This window comes from Lissotriton helveticus, chromosome 3_1, assembly GCF_964261635.1.
Source record: "Lissotriton helveticus chromosome 3_1, aLisHel1.1, whole genome shotgun sequence".
Lineage (NCBI taxonomy): Eukaryota > Metazoa > Chordata > Amphibia > Caudata > Salamandridae > Lissotriton > Lissotriton helveticus.
Window position 1 is genome coordinate 1563594917 of NC_136061.1, and position 25421 is coordinate 1563620337.

Genomic DNA, 25421 nt, shown 5'->3' on the forward strand with positions numbered 1-25421 from the left:
AGTGCAACTGTCAAATTTGAATACACCATATAGTAATAATTATTCATGCTGACAATAACAAGTATAGGAAAAACAAACCAAGCATACTGTGATTGCATCAAAGAACCTGCCAACACTACATCCACAAGGCTGCAATAGCAGGAACAGGTAGTCCCAGATCAAATACATCAATCTTTAATGACAATCATGTGGCTGGCAAAGTGTAATCACAAGCAGTGGGCCATCAACATCAAATCTTCTATACTGTAATGGCAAGAATGGGCGTGCTTGGAGCAAATTCACAAGGGTTCACTGATAGAATATCAATTACAAAAACATCAATGTTAAACATTTTGCAAAAAAAAATAGAATACGAAAAGATCGACTCCTATACCTACACAGTTAAGTACAAACATATTGAATCAAAAACATTGATGTAAAAAATATATATGTAAAAAATATTGATTTAAATATATATATATATATATATATATATATATATATATACATACATATATATATATATAAAATAAAATAATGTATTAAATATATTACATTTATTAAATATTAATATTAATAGTAACAAAATGTATCAAATTTGATATACATTTTAACAAAAAATAACAAATAACGACATTAAAAAATAAACACACAAACATAATAATTTATATTTACTTTAAAATAATTAATAAACTATTATCTTTAATTTATTTTAAAACTTTAAAATTAAATAAAAATAATATATGTACATATATATATCAATAATGTAAAATATAAAAAAAAACATTCTACAATAATTTAAAACATTAAAGTCAATACTTAAATTTCCCAATACAATCAGTGCAACAGTATAATTAAATGTACTATTCCAACTCAAGTGAGTGCAACAGTAGGGAAAGTTTTGGATAGCAGAGGAGTAAAAATGACTGTTCCCACTCCAAAGAGTGCAACAGTAGGGAAAATGTTGGATTGCAGAGGGGTGAAAATTACTATTCCTACTCCAAACAGTGTTGGATAGCGAAGAGACAAGAATTACTATTCAAACCCAAACGGTTAAAACAAAAATAAAAAACATCAACAATTTAAAAAAATCATTACAAAAAACAATACTTAGATATGAAAAATCAAATATATTAAATATATAGCAATGATAAAATATGATATTAATTAAATATAGAAAACCTATAAATAATACAAAGTATACAATTATAAACACATTTATAAAATAAAATTCCTTTAAACTAGAAATTATTTACAAACAAATAAATTAATTAATACATAAATGTATTAATTGTATTTCCTACCCTATAACACCACACCAATAACAACACTCTTCCACATTTCTAATAATTTTTCCCAAAAATTAACATAATTAATAATGAATTTGAAAACTAATAAACATTAATTGACTACAGACACTTTAACAATATTATTACCACAACACACACCAAAATTAATCTCTAAAATAATAAAACACAATTATAACTTATTTATAACTTAAAAACTATTACTATTAACTAATAATACAGTGTATTTAATACCCCGCCCTTTACCGCCCTTTACCCCTTTAAAAGTGAAAACAACAGACAAAAAATTAAAGAATTACCCAAAATACATATCAAATAATTAACATTAATTAACAACTATATATTAATTAATTAAATACAAATTACTTTCCACCCTTTACTTCCATAAACACCAAAAAAAAAATTATTTACACAATTCCACCAATTAATTAAAATGAATTAACATCCAATTATTAATTCATCAATTAGAAATAAATTAATTCCCTCCCTGAACACCTATGAACACCACAACATACACCTAAAATTAATTACACAATTACCATAATTAATTATCAATTAATTAATTAAAATTAATTAACAACCAATTATTAATTAATTAATAATAAATTACTTTACACATTTAACGCTATAACATCTCAATGAAACAAATATTAATGAATACAAAATATCCAATACATTTAATATAATGAAATTATTTCCCACCCAATTCCCCTGTATACTCACAAACCGCTACGGTACTAAAAACGCAAAATTAAAATAAAAAAAATTAATAACTACTAAACATTTAACACATATATTAAAAATACAAACAATTCTTTTAAATTTTTTACATCTATGTTTTTGCAAATGATATTAAACACTTCGATATTTTTAACATCGATATTGCTTACCTAAAATCGATATTCTTGACCACGAGAATCTGTATGTCGATATTTCTGACCCACGATATTTGCAACTCGATATTTGTGAAAGTCTATATTTTTGATTTGATATTCTTTCTCTGCACCTTCACAAGGCTGCAAAGACGAGATTGGCCTTCCCATATGTAAATCCATCTACCTAACATGGCAAAAGAAGATATGCTGAGATGGTTGTGAAGGTAAATTTCATGTGGAGTAAACTCACTGATGGGGCTGGTTCTATCTTTTTCTCAACCTTATTCATTCTTTTTACAGTGCTAGGATGCCAACAGGTAATACTCTTGATAGCTTGGACTGGGCCCTAACATTTTTACCATTGACACTAATTTACCATCTGTAAGGGTTAAGCCCTTTTTTCTGTGCTAAATCTTTCTTCTTCTCAATTATGGACCTTGGAATGTCGTATTAGGAATCAAGGAGCAAGAATAGACATCTCAAATCACTAATCATTAATAGTATAATTTCAGTCTATGATGAGAGTTAAATTGTTGTTTAAAAGCTATGTTTCTCATTCAGAGATATGTAAAATTATTTCTTTATATTTGTCTTTATTTCAGCTATTTCATCAATCAAATCAATCAAATAAATGTATAGAAATCTCAGCAAAGAAAATGGTTAGAATAAAATATCAAATGATAAATTGCATTCAGGGCATTCCATAAAGGAAATAAGTCCCCCATTCTATAAATCAGGATCAGAGTTTAGATTACAAGAACCCATGAAGAGTTTGAATTCCAGGAAAAAGAGTGAAATCAAAGGAGAATAAAGCTTTGAAGCAAAATTAAAGTAGCAGAACTTCGCATAAGGGTAGTTCATTAGGCGAGTCTCAATATAGCCAAGTTAATCAGCTTACAGTTGCAGTAGTAATCTGTCAAATCAATATTGTAAAGTGAGTCAAAGGGGTGCAGCAGCAGCCACTACCATCAAAGGCTGGGTCTGAGAAAAGGGTACAAAGAATCTGACGTGAAACTACCTAAGAACATGCAATAATATAAAAGTCAAGAAAACATGTCAGCAATCGGGTGGCAGGATTTTTTGGTAAGCAGGTTCAACTCTATTTCCCACCGAAATACATGAAGCTTATACTTTTTATCGCACAGTCATCTACCGACAGTCTTGCGTAGTTAGATTCTAGAAACATCAGTCATGGTTCCCATACGCCACAACAGCAATTAACCGTCTACATCTCAACTTTTTTCACTGCGAGAGCAATGAACTAATAACTAAAAAGCAAAATCACTGTTAGGTAATGCCTTCTTTGTAAGACGAATTAAGCATTATTGTTTAAAATGAACAAGGTATTCTATTCATCATTATATGAAACATAAGACAATTGGAAGTTCAAGACATTTAAGAATAAAAAAAAATAATCAAAATATTATATTTGTTAAACCAGAATATTCTACAGTTATGACAGCAACTCTAAGCATGTCACTCTAATGTCAAACTTTTAAATCACATTGTGCACAATTCAGCAATATTAAATTCACTACTTGGTTAACGAAATCTTTATTCATAGCCTTTCTATAACTATGACTGACAATTGCGAATCAATTAAACGTTAAGTTTTGCACTCTTTATGGGAGCGTGGCTTGATCATGAAAGCCCTTAGCTCTGTGCCGGCCCACCTTTAGTCATATATCTTCTGAGGAGCTAATATGGCTGGGGATCGCCTAGGGGATCGCCTTTGGGGTGCTGACACATCCCGAGACACCCTTTGCCGGGGTCCTGCTGCTGGCAGTGCAAACCAATTTGTCGGACGGGGGCTGAGGCGGCTTTCTGTGCCTTGTGGTACAGGTGAGCCGAAACATTGGTTGGAGCTGCGTGGAGCCTGGCGGTGGGCCTTTGCCCTGAGTCTGAGGCAGAGAAGCTGCTGGGACCTCCCGCCGCTGGTTGGCCCTGCCTGGCATTGGATGCTGTAAGTCGCCAGGCCTGCTACTCACTATTGGAGCTGCATCAGAGAGATCTGGGCCGCACCATGCCTCGCCAGAGATGAGCACCTGGAGATCGGGGTAGTGACAGCAGGGCGAGTGGCTGGGGATTCCTCATCCTTGAGTGAGGACACATCGATGGCGTTGCGGATGGCACTGGGCCCCTGGACTGGGGCCAGCTCCTCCTGGTGCGAGCAGTGCAGGCCTGCTGTACGAACCCCCATTGGTGGCAGGCACCGGGTCTGTGGAGTTTGCTGGGACCTGGTGGACCTCGGGGATGGGGGGGCTGGAATGCATCCCCTGGACAGAGAAGAGTATTTATGCCTCCCCAAAGAGGCAGTGAGTGAAGTGCCCGGTTAGCTATCCCTATTACATGCTGCTCATAGTGGGGTTTAGCCTCAGTTGAAGGACCTGGGTGTGGCTTGGGTTCATAGCATTCTGTGGATCTACTGGTTGGCACCACCTGCGACGATCATTGTAATTCAGTAGTTGTGACTGTGGGTGGTACTCTAAAACTGAGTTGGGCTGTGATGTACCTACTACTTGTGGAAACTGCTGCATCATATTTGGGTGGTGGCTAGAGAGAAGTGCTGGATCGAGGCCTGAGCAGCAACTCAGGACAGCCGCGCCTCCGCCGGGCCTTCTTTGTGGAAAGCCTAACTATCAAACGCTATTTGATTGCTATCGGGCTGGATGAGCCTTCTATTTTGTTCAACTGCGTTGGCTGGGTTTGGTCCTCATTTGATTTTTGGGGGACACTGACTGCAGCTATGGGCAAACCTAGGCCCAACAAGGGGCCCTGCAGCTGGAGACTCCTCGCTCCCACCAACTGGGGCAAAAGACGATGGAGAGGGAGATGACACTTTGATACACTCCAACCTAGACAGGGTCCTTCCCACCATTTCAGACACTAAGGCAATTCTCCAACACAACATTGGCCCAATTTCTGTGGGGCTGGGCCAGATACAGGCAGAACATCACAAATTGGTGTACCGAGTTAAAAACGTAGAACAGTCTGTAGATCACATCCTCCCCAAACAACAATCAACAGATTGCAGGGTGGAGGATCTTACTACTATATTGCTTACACTGGAACATAGAGCTAAAGATGCGGAGGGCAGAAATCGCCGCAACAACATTCAAGTGATTGGACTACCCAAGGGGGTTAAGGGGACAGACATGTTTTCTTACTTGTAACATTAGCTTAGCACCACAGCTGCACCCACCACCTCACGAAATTCTTTGCCCTGGACAGAGCCCACCAGGTGCTGTTGGGCCCTCTGTCACCTGGGAGACCTCCTAGACCGGAGTCAGCGAGGCTATGACATTATAAAGACCAAGACATTATCTTGCAGAGGGCTCGCACCAGTGTCCCATTCACAACTAAAAATAGTAAGGTGCTTGTGTTTCTGGACTTTACCGCTAAGGTGCAGATTCAGGGTGCATCCTTTGGAATGGCTAAGAAATCTCTCTGTGATGAGGGCATACAATACTCATTAATGTTTCCTAGCAAACTTTGTATAGCCCTCGATGGCCCGACATATTTCTGTGACTCTCCTGAAACAGTATGGACTTGGTTGGAATCCTACTATGCAGGTGCACCACTCGCGGGCTCCCAGAGGAGGCACAAAACTGCCCGACAGACAACAAAGAGACTGCTTAGATGGCCCACTCAGAGGCCATCCCTATGGTGACCCTCCTTCTTGCAAACAGAACAGGAGCTCAGAGCAGCATTTCTGGCTGTGGTAGAGATAATCTCATCACAGAAGGCTATGACTGATAAAGACTCCACCTCAGACCATCGCACTACAGTCTTCGACCCTGGGAGTTCGACTCTGAGTGGAAATTGCCTCCCAGTCATAACCCTACAGTCTGTAGATTACATAATTTGATGCATATTCTTTGCTTTTCTTACGGTTTGTATTTAGCTGTGATTGGCGGTCTGACTTCCACCATATGAGGGCACTGCATGTGTGTTCATATTTAGATGGTTATGGTTTGAAGATGGTTTACAGGCGGGGTGCTGCGGTGGTGCCCTGAGATTGGCTTGCCGGCGGTGGCCTCCGGGGGATAATCTTTCAGCGCAATTACTAGCAGTGGGCTGGCACGTACTAGGGCTCTAGGTACTCTACTGCCTGTCCCTACCCAGACTTCCCATACTAGAAATTGGAAGGTGGTTTTCCCATAACAATGTTGTTTCCTTATAGGTTTGGATGGCCAATTGTTGCTGGACTGCCCTTGGGAGTGGGAGTTTGTGGTTGGGTTGTTGTTATGCTGTCCTGGGGGTCATTGATAGATCTGACAAGGTTGAGGAGTATATGGGGGAGCGATGATAAGACAGAGGCTCATTATCAATGTCAGATATGAGACTCCCTCATTCTAATAGAAAACTATTTTCCTGGAATGTTCAAGGAATGGGTTCTGACATAGTACCCATTGTTATTTGTATTGCTGAGGTATACAAATTGCAATGTTACAAATAACCTATCTTACTGCAGAGGAGGCAATCCGCTTGCTCCGAAGGTGGCATGGTCAACTTTATGCAACCTCTTATTCTGTGTATTCCCAGGGGGCACTGTTGTGGATTCGGGCAGGTACCCCATTTGAATCTACCCACTCAGTTGTTGACCCAAAGGGCCACGATCTACTGGTAAAAGGTTGACAGCTGGGAAGGGAGGTAACCATGGGTAGTATATATGACCTGAACCTAGATTAGATCCTCTTCCTACAGGCACTATCAATACCCTTGTCCTCCCTCATAACAGACAATCTCATCCTAGGAGGTAATTTTAACTGTGTTGCTGATGTTTAATTAGACTGATCCAGAACTTCTTTGCCTGGGGAGGTAGGGTATAAAACCTTGAGGGTTTACAGTGACTGGGTAGGACACTGGGGCCTTATAAACATCTGGAGAGTACAGCATGGACATGGGCAGGATTATTCTTATTATTCCCATCTCAATAGATTACACAGCATTAGCTAAGAACATTTGGTTTTACTAAAATATGTATAGTATACTTACATATAGGGCTTCAGCCACTTCTCTTTATCCATTGGTCTTTAGTAGTGCAATTCACATTTTGTTTCCACCTACTACAGCATATAGCATGGGGCAGGGGGTCCGCCTACTTAAGCCACTGGTTAACTTCACTTTGAGTGACTAAATTCTGCTCTCTGACAAGGAGCAACTCACCCACAAGCTAGTTCCTTTCAGTGCCAGTGTTTTCTTTTTTCTTTATAACTACTTTAGTGTTGTATTTGTGTTTAGAGTCTGATGTGATAGCAGGATGAATCTAATGCACATTACATCTTTATAAGATCCCATTGCCTGCCAATGCTGTTGTTAAATTCATGTTGGGGCATTTTGCTTTTCTGATGGCTGCTACTTCACAACATACCTCAGTATGTCCATTTGAAACTGTTCTGTATTAAGTTATCCTTTCTCTTTTCTTCTTTCTATTCTTCCCTTTCCTTTTCTCTTTTTCATGCCTTATTTCCTTCTCTCTTTATCTTTCCGTCTTTCTTTCTTTGGAGTTGTATATAGAGCTAGCTAGACCCAAAGGTCTCAGAGTGCTTTACAAGTAGTATGCAAAGGTTAATTTGAGATATATGAGAGTATACATGTAGAACAAATGTGGTCAGCGGGAGCTTTAAACAAAACATATTAAAAATAGTGAGAAGATACAGTCAAAGTACAAAATACAGCAACACAGTAATGACGTTACACAATACAATACAACAATAGGGTAGTGACATTAGTGCCAAAGTGGGACTGACTGGATCAGAAGGCTACAACGAGAGAGTCTGAGGAGTGGGGCAAGGTCTTTGGGAAACGCAGACAAATTGTCTGCGAGAAGAAGCAATTGTTGAGTAGTAAAGATTTGAGATCTCATTTGAAGCAGTGGAAGGAGGGGCTGCATTTGAGATCTTTGAGGATTGTGTTTAATACCCTAGGGGCATTTCCCGAGAAGGTGCCAGTCTGGGTGGATTTCTTTTCCAGCTTAGGGGGTATTTGAAGAAGAGAGTTGGAGCTTCTCAGTGTCCAGTATGTGCCAGCTCTAGAAAAATTGGTTTCTAGGTATATGGGGTTTTTTGTATGAAGGGCTTTGTGGGTGATGCATGCGGTTTTGAGAATGCATCGTCCTTCAATGGGAAGCCAGTTGAGACTCCTAAGGCCAGGAGAGATATGGTCGAATCACTATATTTCTGTGAAGAGTCTCGCGGCTGCATTGAGAGTGCCTCTCAGGGGCGCTAAATGACAAGGTCATTGGTGGGGATAAAAGGTTTGATTTTGTTTAAGTGTTTTAGTCTGAGAAGGGCTCCTTTAGCTGAGTTGTTGATATGCTCCTTCATTGACATGTTTCTATCCAGGGTTACACCTAAGGATTTTATGGAGTTTGAAAGTGAAAGAGAGCAGTGTAGTGTGGTCAGGTCCTTGAGCCATTCTTGGATTGGTAGGGGCTTCTTTGTAGGGGAGAGGAGTAGCAGTTCTGTCTTTCTGGGGTTCAGTTTTAGGTGGTTGGAAATTAACCAGTTGTGTATCTCGTTTAGTGTGGCATTCAGATGGAGGAGGTCTCTAGGTCACTTTACATTGTAATAGAGTAGATTGTCATCAGCATATACATGATATTTGACCCCTGCTTGTTTCAGAATAGTTGTGAGGGGTTCCATGAAGAGATTAAATAAGGCATGCGAAAGGACAGATCCTTGAGGAACAACTTGTCGTGCTGGAACAGGCTTCGAGAGTCAGCTGTTGATTTTTATTTGTTGAGAATAATGTTGCAGGTAAGATGTCAACCATTTCAAGACTGTGCTGTTGATACCAGAGCGAGTCCTGATAGCCTCAAGTAGAGCTAGATTGTGTATTGTATCAAAATCCACAGATAGGTTGAGTACGCTTAGGAGGCATGAGTCCCCTTCATGTAAGGATTTGAGAATGTCATCAGAGATATTGAGCAGAGCAGTTTCAGTGCTGCTGCCTTTCTTGAAGCCCGTGTGATAAGCGTCGAGAAGGATTAATTCATCAATATACTGGATGAGTTGTATCAGGACACATTTCTCTTATTAATTGGGAGGAATGTCCCTTCCATGGTTCCAGAACACCCCATTCATGATCCTCCTGGAAACCTTCCAAGAATACACCGGGATGGCAGGGCTTGGTTTCTTGAATTGCACTGTGCTAGCTACAAAGGGGAGTGTGTTAAGGGAGGTCTAAGGGTTCCTGATCTTAAATTATATTATTGGGTGACACAGCTTCTGGACTGTGCCTAAGGTCTGGAGGGAGGCAAAGCACTTTTTAGGGTGACCCGGTAGGGTAACGGACCGAACTCCACTGTGGCATAGGGATTTGCTGAGTGAGGTGGGCGGCTTGGTGGGGTTTACTGGATTGGAACTAATCGGGATAGAGCATTTGGGAGATATATGGAGAGGGCAGACCCTGATGTCCTTTGTTGACCTTCGCCAACACTTTGACCTGGCAGACACAGAACATTTCAAATAAATGCAATTGGTACATGCTCTCTGAAAGCATGTTTTAGAAGGGGAGTCGCTGTCCGAGGCATCCCCTTTAGAAGACCGGCTTCTGGCCAGATAAGTGTATTTCTTTATCTATAAAAAACTGCTTAATACCTCCACTGACCCACTGGTGGAGTTAAGAGAAGTGTGGGCAGAGGACCTGGGGGAATAGAGGACGATGAGTGGAAAGACTCAATACAGAGCCCGAGAGAGGTGTCTGGTGCGCTTGCGTATTCTTCATAGATCCTACTATTCCAGGACAGTCATATGTAAGATGGGAAGGATGGCAACACCGCTGTGCCTATGGGGAGCATGGAGGAGTTTGTTTTTACCATATTCTTGGGTAGTGACCCAGGTAATGTCACGGTTAGTCCCAGTGGACACCAAGAGGCTCCTCTGAAATATTAATGGTGAGGAATCATGGCCTAAAATTCAGAACATGTGGCTCACACTGGGAGCTGGGGTGGCCAAGCGAAATATAGCAAGGGCGTGGGACAGAGTGCCCCCCCGACCAAGAGCGAATAGGAATCGGACATTGATTGTCAAAGAGCAAAATGGATGGTGTATCAAAACAGGGGATGCCCGTAGAAATAGGAAAAGGTGTGGGGGGGTGGCCTTGTCAAGGTTTTTAAGATGAGGGTTGGGAGAGGGCTTAGAGGATGAGGAGGCACCTGGGACTCCCCCTCCCGCCACCCCATCAGGGTAGGGACAGTTTAATAAAATGGCGAGTGGGTCCTAAAAGCACCGAAACGTGAAAATGCATTAACTTCAAATATATTGGACAAATTCCATCTGAGGAGTACTGATTGCAGCTAATAGGCCGTATATGCTGTATAATACAAATGTTAATTAATTTTTTTCTTTAAGATTACTGGGATTGAGGATGGGGATTTGTGGGCCACTTGTTGCATATTAGTGATGTATGATTTGCAGACTGATTCAACTTCAAATGGGAAAAGGGAATTGAGGGCTCGATAGGGTCTGTGGGACAGGCGGCTCAGGGGATGAAGGTCATGTAGAGTTGGCGGCTGACATAGCAAGAGCCTTTAGGGTGATTCAATTTATCTATCTTCGGATTGGGGTGGTGTGTTAGTTTGGCCTCGTTTGCGAGATCACATTTTACCTAGAGGTCCTTACTTAGAGACTCAGTTTTTTCTATGCGATTGAGAAATAGGGTAAATATGTCAGGGAGGGATCCTGTTCTATACATTGGAGGACAAGCAGAAGGTTCCACGTCTAGAGAGAATGGGTGGAGTTCAGTTGGGGGGAGGGCAGTGTCCTTGAGGTTGGAACTGAAGAGTGATGTTTGGGTTGGGAGGGTTCGTAATTGGGATTAGATTTTGTGATGAAGTTGGATTCAATAGTGAGTGGACTAGGCTTGGGATTGCTGCTATTGTGACTAATGAGTGCATCTAAGAGCTTTGTGTTGTTGTAGCTCTGCCCTAGGGTTGGCGTAGTAGTGGGCAGATAGGTGTGCTCCTGATTAGAAAGTGTATTTGTGGGGTGATATAGGGGTGCATGGTAAATCACTGGGGTCCAGGGGGACAAAACCATTTTGGCATAGTATTGCTAGAAGTGTTGGGAAGTGATGGTCAATAATAGAAAGATGATGGTTGGTCGCTTGTACTAGGATGTTACCTGTCCTCAAAATGGATATGTAGACCTCCCCTCTGAATTTCTGGGACGGAGCAGAAGAGAGATGAGTGCCATAGGGATTTTACTGTTTTTGTAACTGATAGGTGGAGGATGAATGTCTTTCTCCATTTTGCTGGGCATTTCAAGTAGAAAATTAAGTCGGACTTTGTATTGCCGCTGATTGTGCTATGGTAGGTAGCAGCAATTCGTTTTTTTCAGGATGTTGTTTAAGTAGGTTGTGTTTCAATGTTTTTCTGGCATTACTTGAGAGATTTATTGGATCTTTTATGCTCCAGAAGTTGGTGGCCTTATCTCTCAAGTGTGGTGATGCTTGGGAGATGTCTGAGTGGTCATCATGAGAGTAGCCAGAGGATGTTGCACTAGATAGTAAGTTCTGACCAGGAATTCAGACGCGATTACATAAACCTGACTGATTCGATATGGGAGGTATCAGCAGAGTATATATGAATGCTAGCCAAATAGGTGTAATCAGTTCAGTGAAAGGGGTGAATAGCAAGGAGAATGAGCTGATGTCTTGCTTCTCCTTCCCAAAATACCACTCCCACACGATGGCTCAAACATGACAAAGCAGGAGACATAACACAACAACACTGAGAAAAGGATTTCACTTTATAAATGAAACACATCAAAGACTCTCCTTTTAGAATAAGACTTGGGGTTTTATTTATGCAATGCTCTCTAACAGAAAGGCTTTCCCAGATGTCAAATATATATATATATATATATATATATATATATATATATTCACGCTCCGTTTGCCCAACACATTGAGTTGCACTCTGACACAGGCGAAAGGTGGCAAGCCTTTATTTCCAGTATGAGCTGACATCTGCCTGCTGTTTCCAAATCCAGTCTCTCCCGAACGTAATGCCTGACGCGTTTCTGGAAGATACGACTTCCTTCATCAGAGGCTTTTACGGGATTGATGTGTGCTTTAGGACTCTGTTCCTCTCACTCCAATGCGACTTTACACGCCCCCAGATGGGCGGGTTCCTTAACCAGCAAGGCATTGTGGTATACAGAGTCCTGGCATTTCACGCACTATTTCTGGAGAAAACAGTTCGCGCCCTCAGATGGGCCCCCATCCAACAGTGCCAGCTCTCATCCCTCGCCGGTGTCCCACAATGCGATTCGGCAACTTCCTGGTCGCGTGGTCCCCACCGTTAGTAGGGGTGGTGCAACTCGGCGACTTGGGCAGCCGCCTAATATTCACGCTCCGTTTGCCCAACACATTGAGTTGCACTCTGACACAGGCGAAAGGTGGCAAGCCTTTATTTCCAGTATGAGCTGACATCTGCCTGCTGTTTCCAAATCCAGTCTCTCCCGAACGTAATGCCTGACGCGTTTCTGGAAGATACGACTTCCTTCATCAGAGGCTTTTACGGGATTGATGTGTGCTTTAGGACTCTGTTCCTCTCACTCCAATGCGACTTTACACGCCCCCAGATGGGCGGGTTCCTTAACCAGCAAGGCATTGTGGTATACAGAGTCCTGGCATTTCACGCACTATTTCTGGAGAAAACAGTTCGCGCCCTCAGATGGGCCCCCATCCAACAGTGCCAGCTCTCATCCCTCGCCGGTGTCCCACAATGCGATTCGGCAACTTCCTGGTCGCGTGGTCCCCACCGTTAGTAGGGGTGGTGCAACTCGGCGACTTGGGCAGCCGCCTAATATTCACGCTCCGTTTGCCCAACACATTGAGTTGCACTCTGACACAGGCGAAAGGTGGCAAGCCTTTATTTCCAGTATGAGCTGACATCTGCCTGCTGTTTCCAAATCCAGTCTCTCCCGAACGTAATGCCTGACGCGTTTCTGGAAGATACGACTTCCTTCATCAGAGGCTTTTACGGGATTGATGTGTGCTTTAGGACTCTGTTCCTCTCACTCCAATGCGACTTTACACGCCCCCAGATGGGCGGGTTCCTTAACCAGCAAGGCATTGTGGTATACAGAGTCCTGGCATTTCACGCACTATTTCTGGAGAAAACAGTTCGCGCCCTCAGATGGGCCCCCATCCAACAGTGCCAGCTCTCATCCCTCGCCGGTGTCCCACAATGCGATTCGGCAACTTCCTGGTCGCGTGGTCCCCACCGTTAGTAGGGGTGGTGCAACTCGGCGACTTGGGCAGCCGCCTAATATTCACGCTCCGTTTGCCCAACACATTGAGTTGCACTCTGACACAGGCGAAAGGTGGCAAGCCTTTATTTCCAGTATGAGCTGACATCTGCCTGCTGTTTCCAAATCCAGTCTCTCCCGAACGTAATGCCTGACGCGTTTCTGGAAGATACGACTTCCTTCATCAGAGGCTTTTACGGGATTGATGTGTGCTTTAGGACTCTGTTCCTCTCACTCCAATGCGACTTTACACGCCCCCAGATGGGCGGGTTCCTTAACCAGCAAGGCATTGTGGTATACAGAGTCCTGGCATTTCACGCACTATTTCTGGAGAAAACAGTTCGCGCCCTCAGATGGGCCCCCATCCAACAGTGCCAGCTCTCATCCCTCGCCGGTGTCCCACAATGCGATTCGGCAACTTCCTGGTCGCGTGGTCCCCACCGTTAGTAGGGGTGGTGCAACTCGGCGACTTGGGCAGCCGCCTAATATTCACGCTCCGTTTGCCCAACACATTGAGTTGCACTCTGACACCGAGTTGCACCACCCCTACTAACGGTGGGGACCACGCGACCAGGAAGTTGCCGAATCGCATTGTGGGACACCGGCGAGGGATGAGAGCTGGCACTGTTGGATGGGGGCCCATCTGAGGGCGCGAACTGTTTTCTCCAGAAATAGTGCGTGAAATGCCAGGAATCTGTATACCACAATGCCTTGCTGGTTAAGGAACCCGCCCATCTGGGGGCGTGTAAAGTCGCATTGGAGTGAGAGGAACAGAGTCCTAAAGCACACATCAATCCCGTAAAAGCCTCTGATGAAGGAAGTCGTATCTTCCAGAAACGCGTCAGGCATTACGTTCGGGAGAGACTGGATTTGGAAACAGCAGGCAGATGTCAGCTCATACTGGAAATAAAGGCTTGCCACCTTTCGCCTGTGTCAGAGTGCAACTCAATGTGTTGGGCAAACGGAGCGTGAATATTAGGCGGCTGCCCAAGTCGCCGAGTTGCACCACCCCTACTAACGGTGGGGACCACGCGACCAGGAAGTTGCCGAATCGCATTGTGGGACACCGGCGAGGGATGAGAGCTGGCACTGTTGGATGGGGGCCCATCTGAGGGCGCGAACTGTTTTCTCCAGAAATAGTGCGTGAAATGCCAGGAATCTGTATACCACAATGCCTTGCTGGTTAAGGAACCCGCCCATCTGGGGGCGTGTAAAGTCGCATTGGAGTGAGAGGAACAGAGTCCTAAAGCACACATCAATCCCGTAAAAGCCTCTGATGAAGGAAGTCGTATCTTCCAGAAACGCGTCAGGCATTACGTTCGGGAGAGACTGGATTTGGAAACAGCAGGCAGATGTCAGCTCATACTGGAAATAAAGGCTTGCCACCTTTCGCCTGTGTCAGAGTGCAACTCAATGTGTTGGGCAAACGGAGCGTGAATATATATATATATATATATATATATATATATATATATATATATATATATATATATATATATATATATATATTCACTGAAAAAAACATAGGTTTCACACCAGTTATAGTTAGGTGGAAATTTTACACGCATAAAACCATTGAAATTCCCACGTTATAGTTAGTTGGACTCACTATAACTTGCGCGTGCAATGCACTGCTGATGACGCCACATATTACATCACTCATGACATGGTCAGTGACATCACTCATGACATCACTGATGACATCTCAAATGACATCACTGATTACAACATCCTTGTGATAAAGTGGCAGACCTCCTATCAGCATAAAATAACCTTTGACACGCACATTCAAAAATAGAAACTAACATTTTCTTAAAAAAGGAGAAACCAATGCCAATTACAACAACTTATTAGGTAATTCCAACATCTACATACACATCCACTCATTCACCAACAGTTCTATATAGTCACTCATGCATGTACTTACTCATCATATGTACTCATACACCTATACATCCTGTTACACACTAATACTCATCCATATAGTTACTCACACACAAATTCACACATGCAAATAAACTATCCAAAAAACATTTACTTGATTATACTGCTATATACACACCACTACACATACTTCGACAGAAACGGAAACATTCTTACTCTCTTAAACAATCAATTATAAAAACACATACTCACTAACCCACCCATACACACAATCATCCACCCATACGGTCTTGCACACATGCTGTCTTCAAAATACATACAAATAGTGAGTCACTCATTCATGCATCTGTGCTCTAAGTAATATCCCCCACCGAACCATACAGACACTAATACTGATACTCAAAAAAAAAACTAATAACCCATATACACACTCATGTAGCTACTCACCAACCCATGCAGCCACTTATACACAAAGTGAGACACAGATACAGATATTTAAATATTTAAACATTACTCGCTAATATATGTATTCACTAAGATACATTTAATAAGTCAGTTAACCAATCAATTTTACACAAAAAAAACATCCATTTAGACATTTATTTACCCATTTATTCTTCCATCAACCTTTAGATATACATATATAAAAAATATTTATTTTTCAGAAAGATACACATTCACTGGATGATGTCATCAGTGATGTCATTTGAGATGTCATCAGTGATGTCATGAGTGATGTCACTGACCATGTCATGAGTGATGTAATATGTGACGTCATCAGCAGTGCATTGCACGCGTAAGTTATAGTGAGTCCAACTAACTATAACGTGGGAATTTCAATGGTTTTATGCGAGTAAAATTTCCACCTAACTATAACTGGTGTGAAACCTATGGTTTTTTCAGTGAATTTAATAGGTTTTTTAAATGCTAATTCCTAACTATAACTGGTGTGAAACCTGTGTTTTTTTCAGTGAATATATATATATATATATATATATATATATATATATATATATATATAAAATTTCTATGGCAAAATGAAACCCCTCATTGTGTTCCTTTTCAAATTAAATGTATTAAGTGTTACCACTTTATTCCAATCAAGATGACTTCAGGTGTGCCATACGTTTGTCATAAGTAACACTGTTAGCGTTCTAGTTGTTCTTTAGAACACTCTGGGACATTCTGTCATTGGGCTATAGTTGGGCTACATCTGGCTGATATTTGGGCTACATTTGGGCTCTTTTGTCTCTGGTGGCCATCTTGGGAGACTGCATATCAGAATTGTTTTAATGAAATATAAGAGGATTTGAGAAGTCACTCAAAATGTGCCCTAATTTTTCTTTCTTCAGCACTAATCATAATTTCTATGGCAAAATGAACCCCCTCATTTTGTTCCTTTACAATTTAAATGTTTTAAGTGTTAACACTTTATTCCAATCAAGATGACTTCAGGTGTGCCATACTTTTATTGGGCTACATTTGTTTTTTTTTGTCTCTGGTGGCCATCTTTGGACTACATTGGGCTACATTGGGCTACATTGGCTACATTTGGGCTCTAACATATATATAGCCCAATGTAGCCCAATATATATTTTTTCAAAGTTAATTTTCGTAAAAACCACTGGAGCATATATCTTGAGACATAGCAAAGGCACATCGGGGTACCAGTCCCTACAATTTTGCCAAGTTTGCTGGAAATCCATTCAGCCGTTCGGGCTAAAAGTGAGTCCAACCGCCCTATGGAAATTACCATGGGGAAAACACGTTTTGGGACCCCCCTTTTATCTCGGCCCCCGCTTGACGGATCCCCCCGAAACTTTCAGGAAAGGAGCAGAGCGCAGCGAGGCAAAGTTAAGGAAAATTAAAGGCAGATCCCTCATTCTGCGCCAAAGTTATTCCCAATAGAATGTTGCAGATTTCCTATGGAAAACGATCCTAACTATAACTACCTACTGGCGACCGCCAGTAGGTAATATATATATATACATATATATATATATATATATATATGGAGATATATATATATATATATATATATATATATATATATATATATATATATATATGTATGAAAAAAGCAGTCCTTGTTCCGTCAAATGACGGCGGAACTTGATAGGTCAGGACCTCAGAAGTCTCACACGATGCAGCGGAAAATATCCAAAAAACAATCACTACTCAAATGAGTATGCAGGAAGACAGTTTATTCCATAAAGGATGACACGTTTCGCTCTACCAGGGAGCTTGTTCACATAGCGCGCCCAAAACACTGAGAGACTTATATAGTAACAATAAAGGTGGGACAATACAAAAAAGTGTATACGCCTTCTCTGCATTACATCATGGAAATAGTGAAAAGACTAACTGAAATGCCAGTTTCAGAAATAATAAAAACCAGACTAATATTTGTAAAGACAATACGCAGTACATATGTATAGAATGTGATCACGCAAAGCCATGAAATTACAAACATAAAAATTAAAATGAATTATAGGAGAATACTAAATGCATTGGTGAACAAAATTCACTTTGGTACATAAATGTAATTGATCCTCCTATTACATTCTGAAAACAATAAATAATAAGAACCATCCAAAGAAATAACGACATAGTGCCATAGAATGAAAAGAAACGTGAAAATTCACAATGGTTAGATGAAGATAAAAAACCCATATTATGACCTCATGTCAATAGTCAAATATCATAAGTGATCACATGGAGATGATAACAGTAAATAGTACTGACAACACAACAAAAATATATAGCCTGAAAGAAGAGAAGGAACTATGGTATCAAAAAATATTGAAAAGAAAAGTGCATATATAAATAAATAAAAGGCCACAGCTGAGAGTATGACAGAGTAAATCAATATAATCACACACTATAAATCAGCAGTCAAAGAATAGCAATACCTAACACATTAATACCAATTGGTATATATTAAGGGTAATCACCAGACGGGACTGAATCAACAAAATGGTACAACCATGCGGCCAACCAAGAGGTGAAAACAATGAAATAGAAAGCAGAGATTAAAGAAATCTTAAAGATAGCAAGAACTAGAGAACATCATGGAAATTAGTGAGGACCAGGTACATAGCAGTAAGTAGAACAGATCATAAAAAATTGCTCAGGTCTTCTGTTAAATTCAACCCATTAGGGGCCTTAGTATCTAAGGACAGTATTAGATGTGATTCTTTCTGCCTGAGTAGCTTCATACGGTCCCCACCCCGGCCGGGTTGAGGTACCGAACACAAAACCGTGTATTCAAAATCTTTGAGCTTTTTGTCGTGCACTGAGCAAAAATGTCTTGCAACAGGGTAGCTGGTATCACTATTCACAATCACACGAATGTGCTGCAGAATACGTTGGTGTACGGGAAACTTAGTACTTCCAATGTACTCAAGATTACAAGTACATTTCAATTTGTATACCACGAACTCAGACCTACAGGTGAGATATTCACGAATGGGAATAGGTGTTGTACTGAATGCTGTGACATAGTGTGTACTGTTCTTGGCAAAAGTGCAGGCCCGACAAGAGGTGCACTTAAAAAACCTGTTTTATTGACAATACTCTTTTTGGTATATATATTTGTATGCAAGCAATAATAAAACACTTGGCCAATGCAACTGTTAAATGCACAAATAATAATTAGTGAAATGCACAAGCAGATAATAATAGACGTCCTGCAAGAAATCAGAAAGACATATACAATAAATACGTCAAATGATTACTTTGGATGTGCACTCTGACTCACTCACACATCACAAAGAAAACACCTCAAATGATCATAGCCACTGGCCACACATCACAATGGCAATCATTAAAACTCAAACACTTCACCTGGTACATTCTTCATCCTGACCCAGTCCAGACTGGGGACTTACAGCTGAAGCCAAGAGACTCAGCAACCAGATGCCTGCACTGAAGATGCGTCCATCGTTCAGGCTCAAACATTCCTGGTTTCCAAGTCAACAACCCTCAGCTTTATAGTCTCAAAACACACTAGAAGGTTTGAGTGTCTTTCCTTCCGTGCCAAGGAAACTTACTGGCATTGGCCACCTCCCATGCAAGCATTCCAGGGCAAAAGGAGTTTCCTCGTTCCCTCTACATTCTCACATGTTCCAGCCTTTATCTTAACAAAGCTTATGAAAGCCTTCGAGGGTACATTCAACAATCTCTTCTCCAAAACAAAACAACCCTGAACATGATTAACCCAAACAACGTGAGCACTCTGTAGGCCTGTGCGCGCAGAAAGCTCTATCAAGACAGAGTCAGAATTCAGGTTGATATGAGGCGATGTCAAAGCCAATAGTAAGAACTTCATAATACTTCCCAATGTACAACACAATGCACATTTGAGCACCACTACATATAGCATCACATAATTCATCTCTCAATGTACAATATAATGCACATTTGAGCACCACTGCTCATAACACTGTACTTTCTAATGCACATCACACACATTTTGTCCCTGGCAAGGCTGTTCTACTCACTCTGTGACAGCTCCCACTTTGCTAGAACTATGAGATTACACAAGAGAAATCCTCAAGGAAAACAAAGCATATGCAGGACATCGTACATTCAGGCTAGGGTTGAAAGACAATTGAAATCATGGTAGTCAAAGGTCATCACGTGGTGATCATTTGCATCGAGTGGTGTCAATTCATAAGAGTGCCTCTAGCACTGCAGCTGGATATTATCTGTGGGGGTATACTGAATTAACCCGTAAATCGCCCTATGTTGGTAATACTCCTCTAGTGTACAGGGTGAGTCATCGGGAGAAGTGAGGAAGGTTGAAGGGAAGACGACTACAGGAATTGATGGCTCCTTTGGCAGGACGCAGAACTTTCCATGAAGAGGGGATCCCCTATCAAGCAGTCAGCTCTGCTTGCAGGTTGGAGATGGGTAGGTGGAGCTTCAGTGGACTCCAGCAGCAGTCACCTGTCAGCATGGCACCAGGGTCAGCAACTGATGTGGAGGAGGGGTATGCGTGATTGAAGAGTAATTTTGTGCTAAGAACAGATGCTAGGCATGTTCCTGAGTGCCTCGGTGCAGAAAAGACCTCCCGGGCTCAAAGGCAAGGGGCCTGTAGCCAATTTTATACTGATTGACTTTTTAAGTAGTTCCCTTCAGTGCCAAGGAGTACTATGGTAATGTATGGGGTTATTTACCCCAAAACATTATTGCCTGTCACAAACATATTATTTTTTAGATTGATGACGGCCCAGCACATTCCCAAGCAATAAAGGATTGCAAAAACTATTACAAAACAAAACAAGAATTACCAGAAGGCTGGCGGCCAACACCAGACTGAAAGACTTTGCCAATGCTTGTTTTAATTTGGTGTGGGATTTTTCTAGTGTTGTGGTTTCAGTTTAATACTGCTTATGTGTTGCATAAATACTTTGTACATTGCCTCCAAGTTAAGCCTGACTGCTTTTGTGCCAAACTACCAGAGGGTTACACAGGTTAATTTAGTGACTTTTGCAGTTCAACCTGACAGGCATTATGGTTGTTGCCTAAAAAGGGTCTTTTCCGCCCTAAAAAAAATGAAAAATTCCCACATAACTGCAGATAAGTGAGTGATAAGTGTAACTTATCTGTGTGAGCAGCAAAAAGTCAACAAATTGATAGAATTCGTGGGACCTGCCTTCCATCCATATCTCTCTCTCTCTCTTTCTTTCTCGCTCTCTCTCTCTCTCTCTCTCACTCTCTCTCTCTCCCAAAAGCCACTTCCCTTCATACTTGGATCACAGCTTCACTATACTGTTCACACCAGAGTGTGGACACATGCTCTAGACAGCAAGGTCGATAATATTCAGTGTTCATTGCTCTTGTCTGAGCAATGTTGTTGCTAGACAGAAGTACTGAAAAACATAGCTGGGGGTTTCCTGGAGATTTCCCTGTGAGAGGTTTAAGGAAATTATTCAGGCACTAGAAGATTAATTCTTTAAGAATCTATTCTACCACAGAAACCTGAATTCTGCTGGAACTAAGAACAGAAGGATGTGGCTGATTGCTTTTTAAGAACTGTGGAGTGTTGACTCCAGCACATGCTTGAATCTCTGATTCTATAGCCAGGAACGTGGATCCCTTGCTAACCCAACAATAAAAACAGATATTTATTTCTTATGCAGGAAGGCATACATCTGTAGACTAAGTCCAAGATTTACAAATCCCATGCAATGCAGCTCAAGTGAACACAAGGTATTGAGTGAGATTTACTAAGCCACGCAAAGCCACCTTGAGTGACTCTGTCTGACTTAGTAAATGCAGGCACCATTCCACCATGTGTAAAGGTTACCTGTGCTGGTGTTTGTCAGCCACAAATGTGCTAGTGTAGAAACAGCAGGAATGCACTTTATGTAAGTAAATATGGCACATTCATGCCTTCTCCATTTGACTCAGCACATTGACGCGGGTTGTCGTGCTGTGTTGCATAGTGCTTAATTTTTTGTAAATCTGCCTCTGAATGTCATCAAAAAAGCAGAACTCCAAGAAATAGTCAGCAGCAACATCTTGGAGAAATCCAAAAAATAAGGTTGACACTGAACTTTTGGCAGTGGTCCTCATAGAACTCCAGGACATTGGTATCGGGGGTGGCACTTGCCTGGTTGAAGTAATTCTTAAAAATCGCTCTCAGAAAGTTGTCCTGCAACCCCATCAGTCGGGACCCAAACATCTATGGTGTGGAGTACCTCAGGGGTCGGCGCTGAGACCGCTTATTTTTAAAATATATCTGGCCTGCTGTTCTTAATTATAGCTACGTAGGACGTGAAGGCGATATCTTATGCCGACAATACCCAGTTGGTGTTTTTCTTTAAAGATCAGTCGGAGGACTCCTCCAATAGTTTTAAGGGCTGTATGAAAGTTCTTGCCCTATGGATGATCAACAATAAGCTCAAACTCAATGCTGATAAAACGGAAGTGTTGTTCTTCAGCAAGGCCTTGCAACCAGCAGTGGAGCTGTGGTGGTCAGTTGCAATGCCCCCCCCCCCCCCATCCCAGCAGCTACTACAAAAAATCTGGGGGTCAGTGGGAAGCAGATCTTTAATTCTCAGTCCAAATAGGGCATGTGACAGCCTCCTGTTTCAGCAAATTACGAAATTTGCGGAAATGTCTTGATCTGCTGCCAGAGGATGGCCGCAAAACCATTGTCCATGCCACGGTGTCATCCAGGCTGGACTATGCAAACAGCCTTTACGTGGGCCTGCCAGTGTAAGAGAATCAAGTTTAAGGCTCTGACCTTTGCTTTCTGGTCATTTAATGGCAAATGTCAGAGTTATCTGAAACGTCGGCTATGTCAGTATTAACAAAAGAATTCATTGAGATCTAATTCTTAAAATCTGCTCTGGAATCCATGATTTATGAAAGCTCGCTGGGTGGCGGAACTTTCACGGTGCGAGCTACCAGACTATGGAACTCTCTGCCAACTAATTTTCGCCAGATTGATTCAGAGCCAGTATTTAGGAAGGCTGTGAAAACGTGCCTCTTTAGTCTGGGTTAGTTTCTCGGGGCTTCATGGGGGTCTGCTTTTCCAGTCACTGCTGCATGCCACCACTGCTGGAGCGCTGGAACACCTCTGTAGAGGTAGCTGTTCGTGCTTAATAAATGTCGGTATTATTATTATTATTATTATTATTATTAAAGTGGTGGGCAAAGCCATTTGACATCTGAAATCCATGACATGCTACCAGAGGTATGATATCTGCAAATTGAAGAACAATTGGATTAACCAGTAAGAAGTTAATTAACTTTTGCCAGAGTTGAAGAGTACTTCGACAAAATGGCACACAGTGCCAATGTGGCAGAGAAATTTAGTTACATTGGTGGATTCATAATTTATACACAGTTTGCACCTTTTAGGTCATTTGAACATGAAATGTGAGACTAAAGAGGCACTTCAAAACGGGGTCCAACCTTGTGGAGCCGCTCTTTGCCATGTGATCGTGCCTTGTCTCTCTGAACCCTTGCACCTTATATAACCTTCTCTCCAATGCAGGACAGTCACAAACATGCCTCAGTAAACTAACCAAAGATATGCAGACTATATGCAATGCGGAGAGTATGGACATGTAGGATTAGAGAAATTGCCATGAGCCAGTATTCTTGGCAGTGGCAGCCTCCTCAAAGAAAAAGTGATGGGAGGAGTGAGGGGTGGGGGGGAGTTTAATAATAATTTCTTTAAAAGGAAAACTTACCTGGAGCTGCCAGCTGCCTCCCGCGTCGCGCCTTGGTCTTCCTGTTAGCAGCAGACACTGGGACAATATCACAGACTCCCTGTGCCATCCCCGCACTGCTCTCATACTATGAGAGCAGCGCCGGGATTGGCCTGAGCAGGCTGAAAAGACGTTCCACTCAGGTAAGGGAGTCTATGGGGTTTCTCCAGCCTGGCTGTTCAATGCAGGTGGGTTGGAGAAACTTAAGTGCACACATAGTACTTCTCCTTACCCCTACCAAGGCCCGTCCCTCCCCACTCCCTATTGCACGCTGGCTCTGCCAGCAACTGAAAAGTAAAATAATGAAATTATATTGTTTTATTTCTCAGGTGCTGGCTCTGAGCCAGTGGAGCGACGGTCCTCCTCCATTGCAGAGGAGCCGCCCCTGATTATGGTGAATTTAAACCACTTGCATAGGTAATTTCAAGCATCTGAAAATTAGGTATATGAGGTAAAAAGTGAATTACACAAATACAGGTAAAAAAGCATATGTTACGGTTTATGCTAATTTATAAATATTTTTATGAATGAAGTATTTCATATTAGTTATTAAAATATGAACGATTTCAGACAGACCTCTCTCCCTAATAAGTGTTTTGGGTAACACTCAGGAGCGTTGCGGAAATATGAGAAAGAGAAACTAATGGGTCTATAAGCAAAAGTTATACATATTAAAAATGCTGCCGTGGGGCTACAAAATTGTGAACAGACGACATATAATGTAGTTTACTACTGTTATTCAAATCTAACACTTGCCAGGTTAATGAAACTAGTAGCCCGGTACAAAGCTGCATACTAATCCTGGTATTAGCTGAGGGGAAAAGACACCAATTTGAGTCTTTATTGTGAGTACACAACGTTCAGACTTGTATTGCAAAACACATGGCATTGGCAAGGTCTAACGCTCAGATCAGCCCTGTCAATAGCAGCTGGGGAATATTAGAGGTCTGTGAAATGTCTTGACTTGCACACTTACACATCACTTTATATGCCATTGGTGGTTGTGAGAAACATCAAAGGGCTAGAGAAGGACTGGTGATGCTTGAATGACATCCCTGTGCTGCGACTTTACCCCTGACAGAAGGAATCCTGACTCCACTGCCCTCTCGAATGTTTTTTTACTAGTACTGTTCCTATATCAAGAGCATTTTAACCAATTTGCCCTGTCCCTCACAACATTCTCAGCACCCACCACTCTCTCCCACTCTCTCCAAGGACCACATGCCTTAGCGGGGACAGGTTTATGGCAGGTCACGGCAGCCAGAGCTGGGTGGCAAATCTTTGTCTCGGGGCAAAGTTGGGAAAGCACTTGAATTAATCTTGGGTGTAGGTTTCCATCTTCAGCAGGCCTCGCGGGATAATATACATGTTGTGCTGTGTAGGCAGTTTTAGATAGTCTACCCTTATTTTTGGGGCCGGGACTTATTTTCATTGTCTGTTTTGACCCAGAGCATGAGATAGAATGGCAGAAAGAGGAAAAAAGAGGAAGAGAAAAATATGAAAAGAGAGGCAGATGGAAATCAAAGATACAAAAGAACCTGCGGGAGGGAGATATAGGGAGACAGGAAGTGTTGAGAAATGGAAAAAGAGGCGGATTAAAGACTGCACATCATAGGTACTTTGCAACCCAAGCATTCAGGAAAAACCCTCCCCAGACCCCCAACACTTACTTTCATTTTTTTTCAAAGTAAGCACAGTTATATATACATAAAGGAGAAGAAGGTGTGTATGTGTGTGCGTAGGTTTGTGTGTAAACGAGGGGTTGAGACCAGGTTAGAACATTTCAAACAGCTTATTTTAAGGTAGTTGCAAGAGGATGATTCATAATTCATTAATGCAGTTTGAGTGATAGAGAGAAGAGAAATTACAACCAAAACCCAGCATACA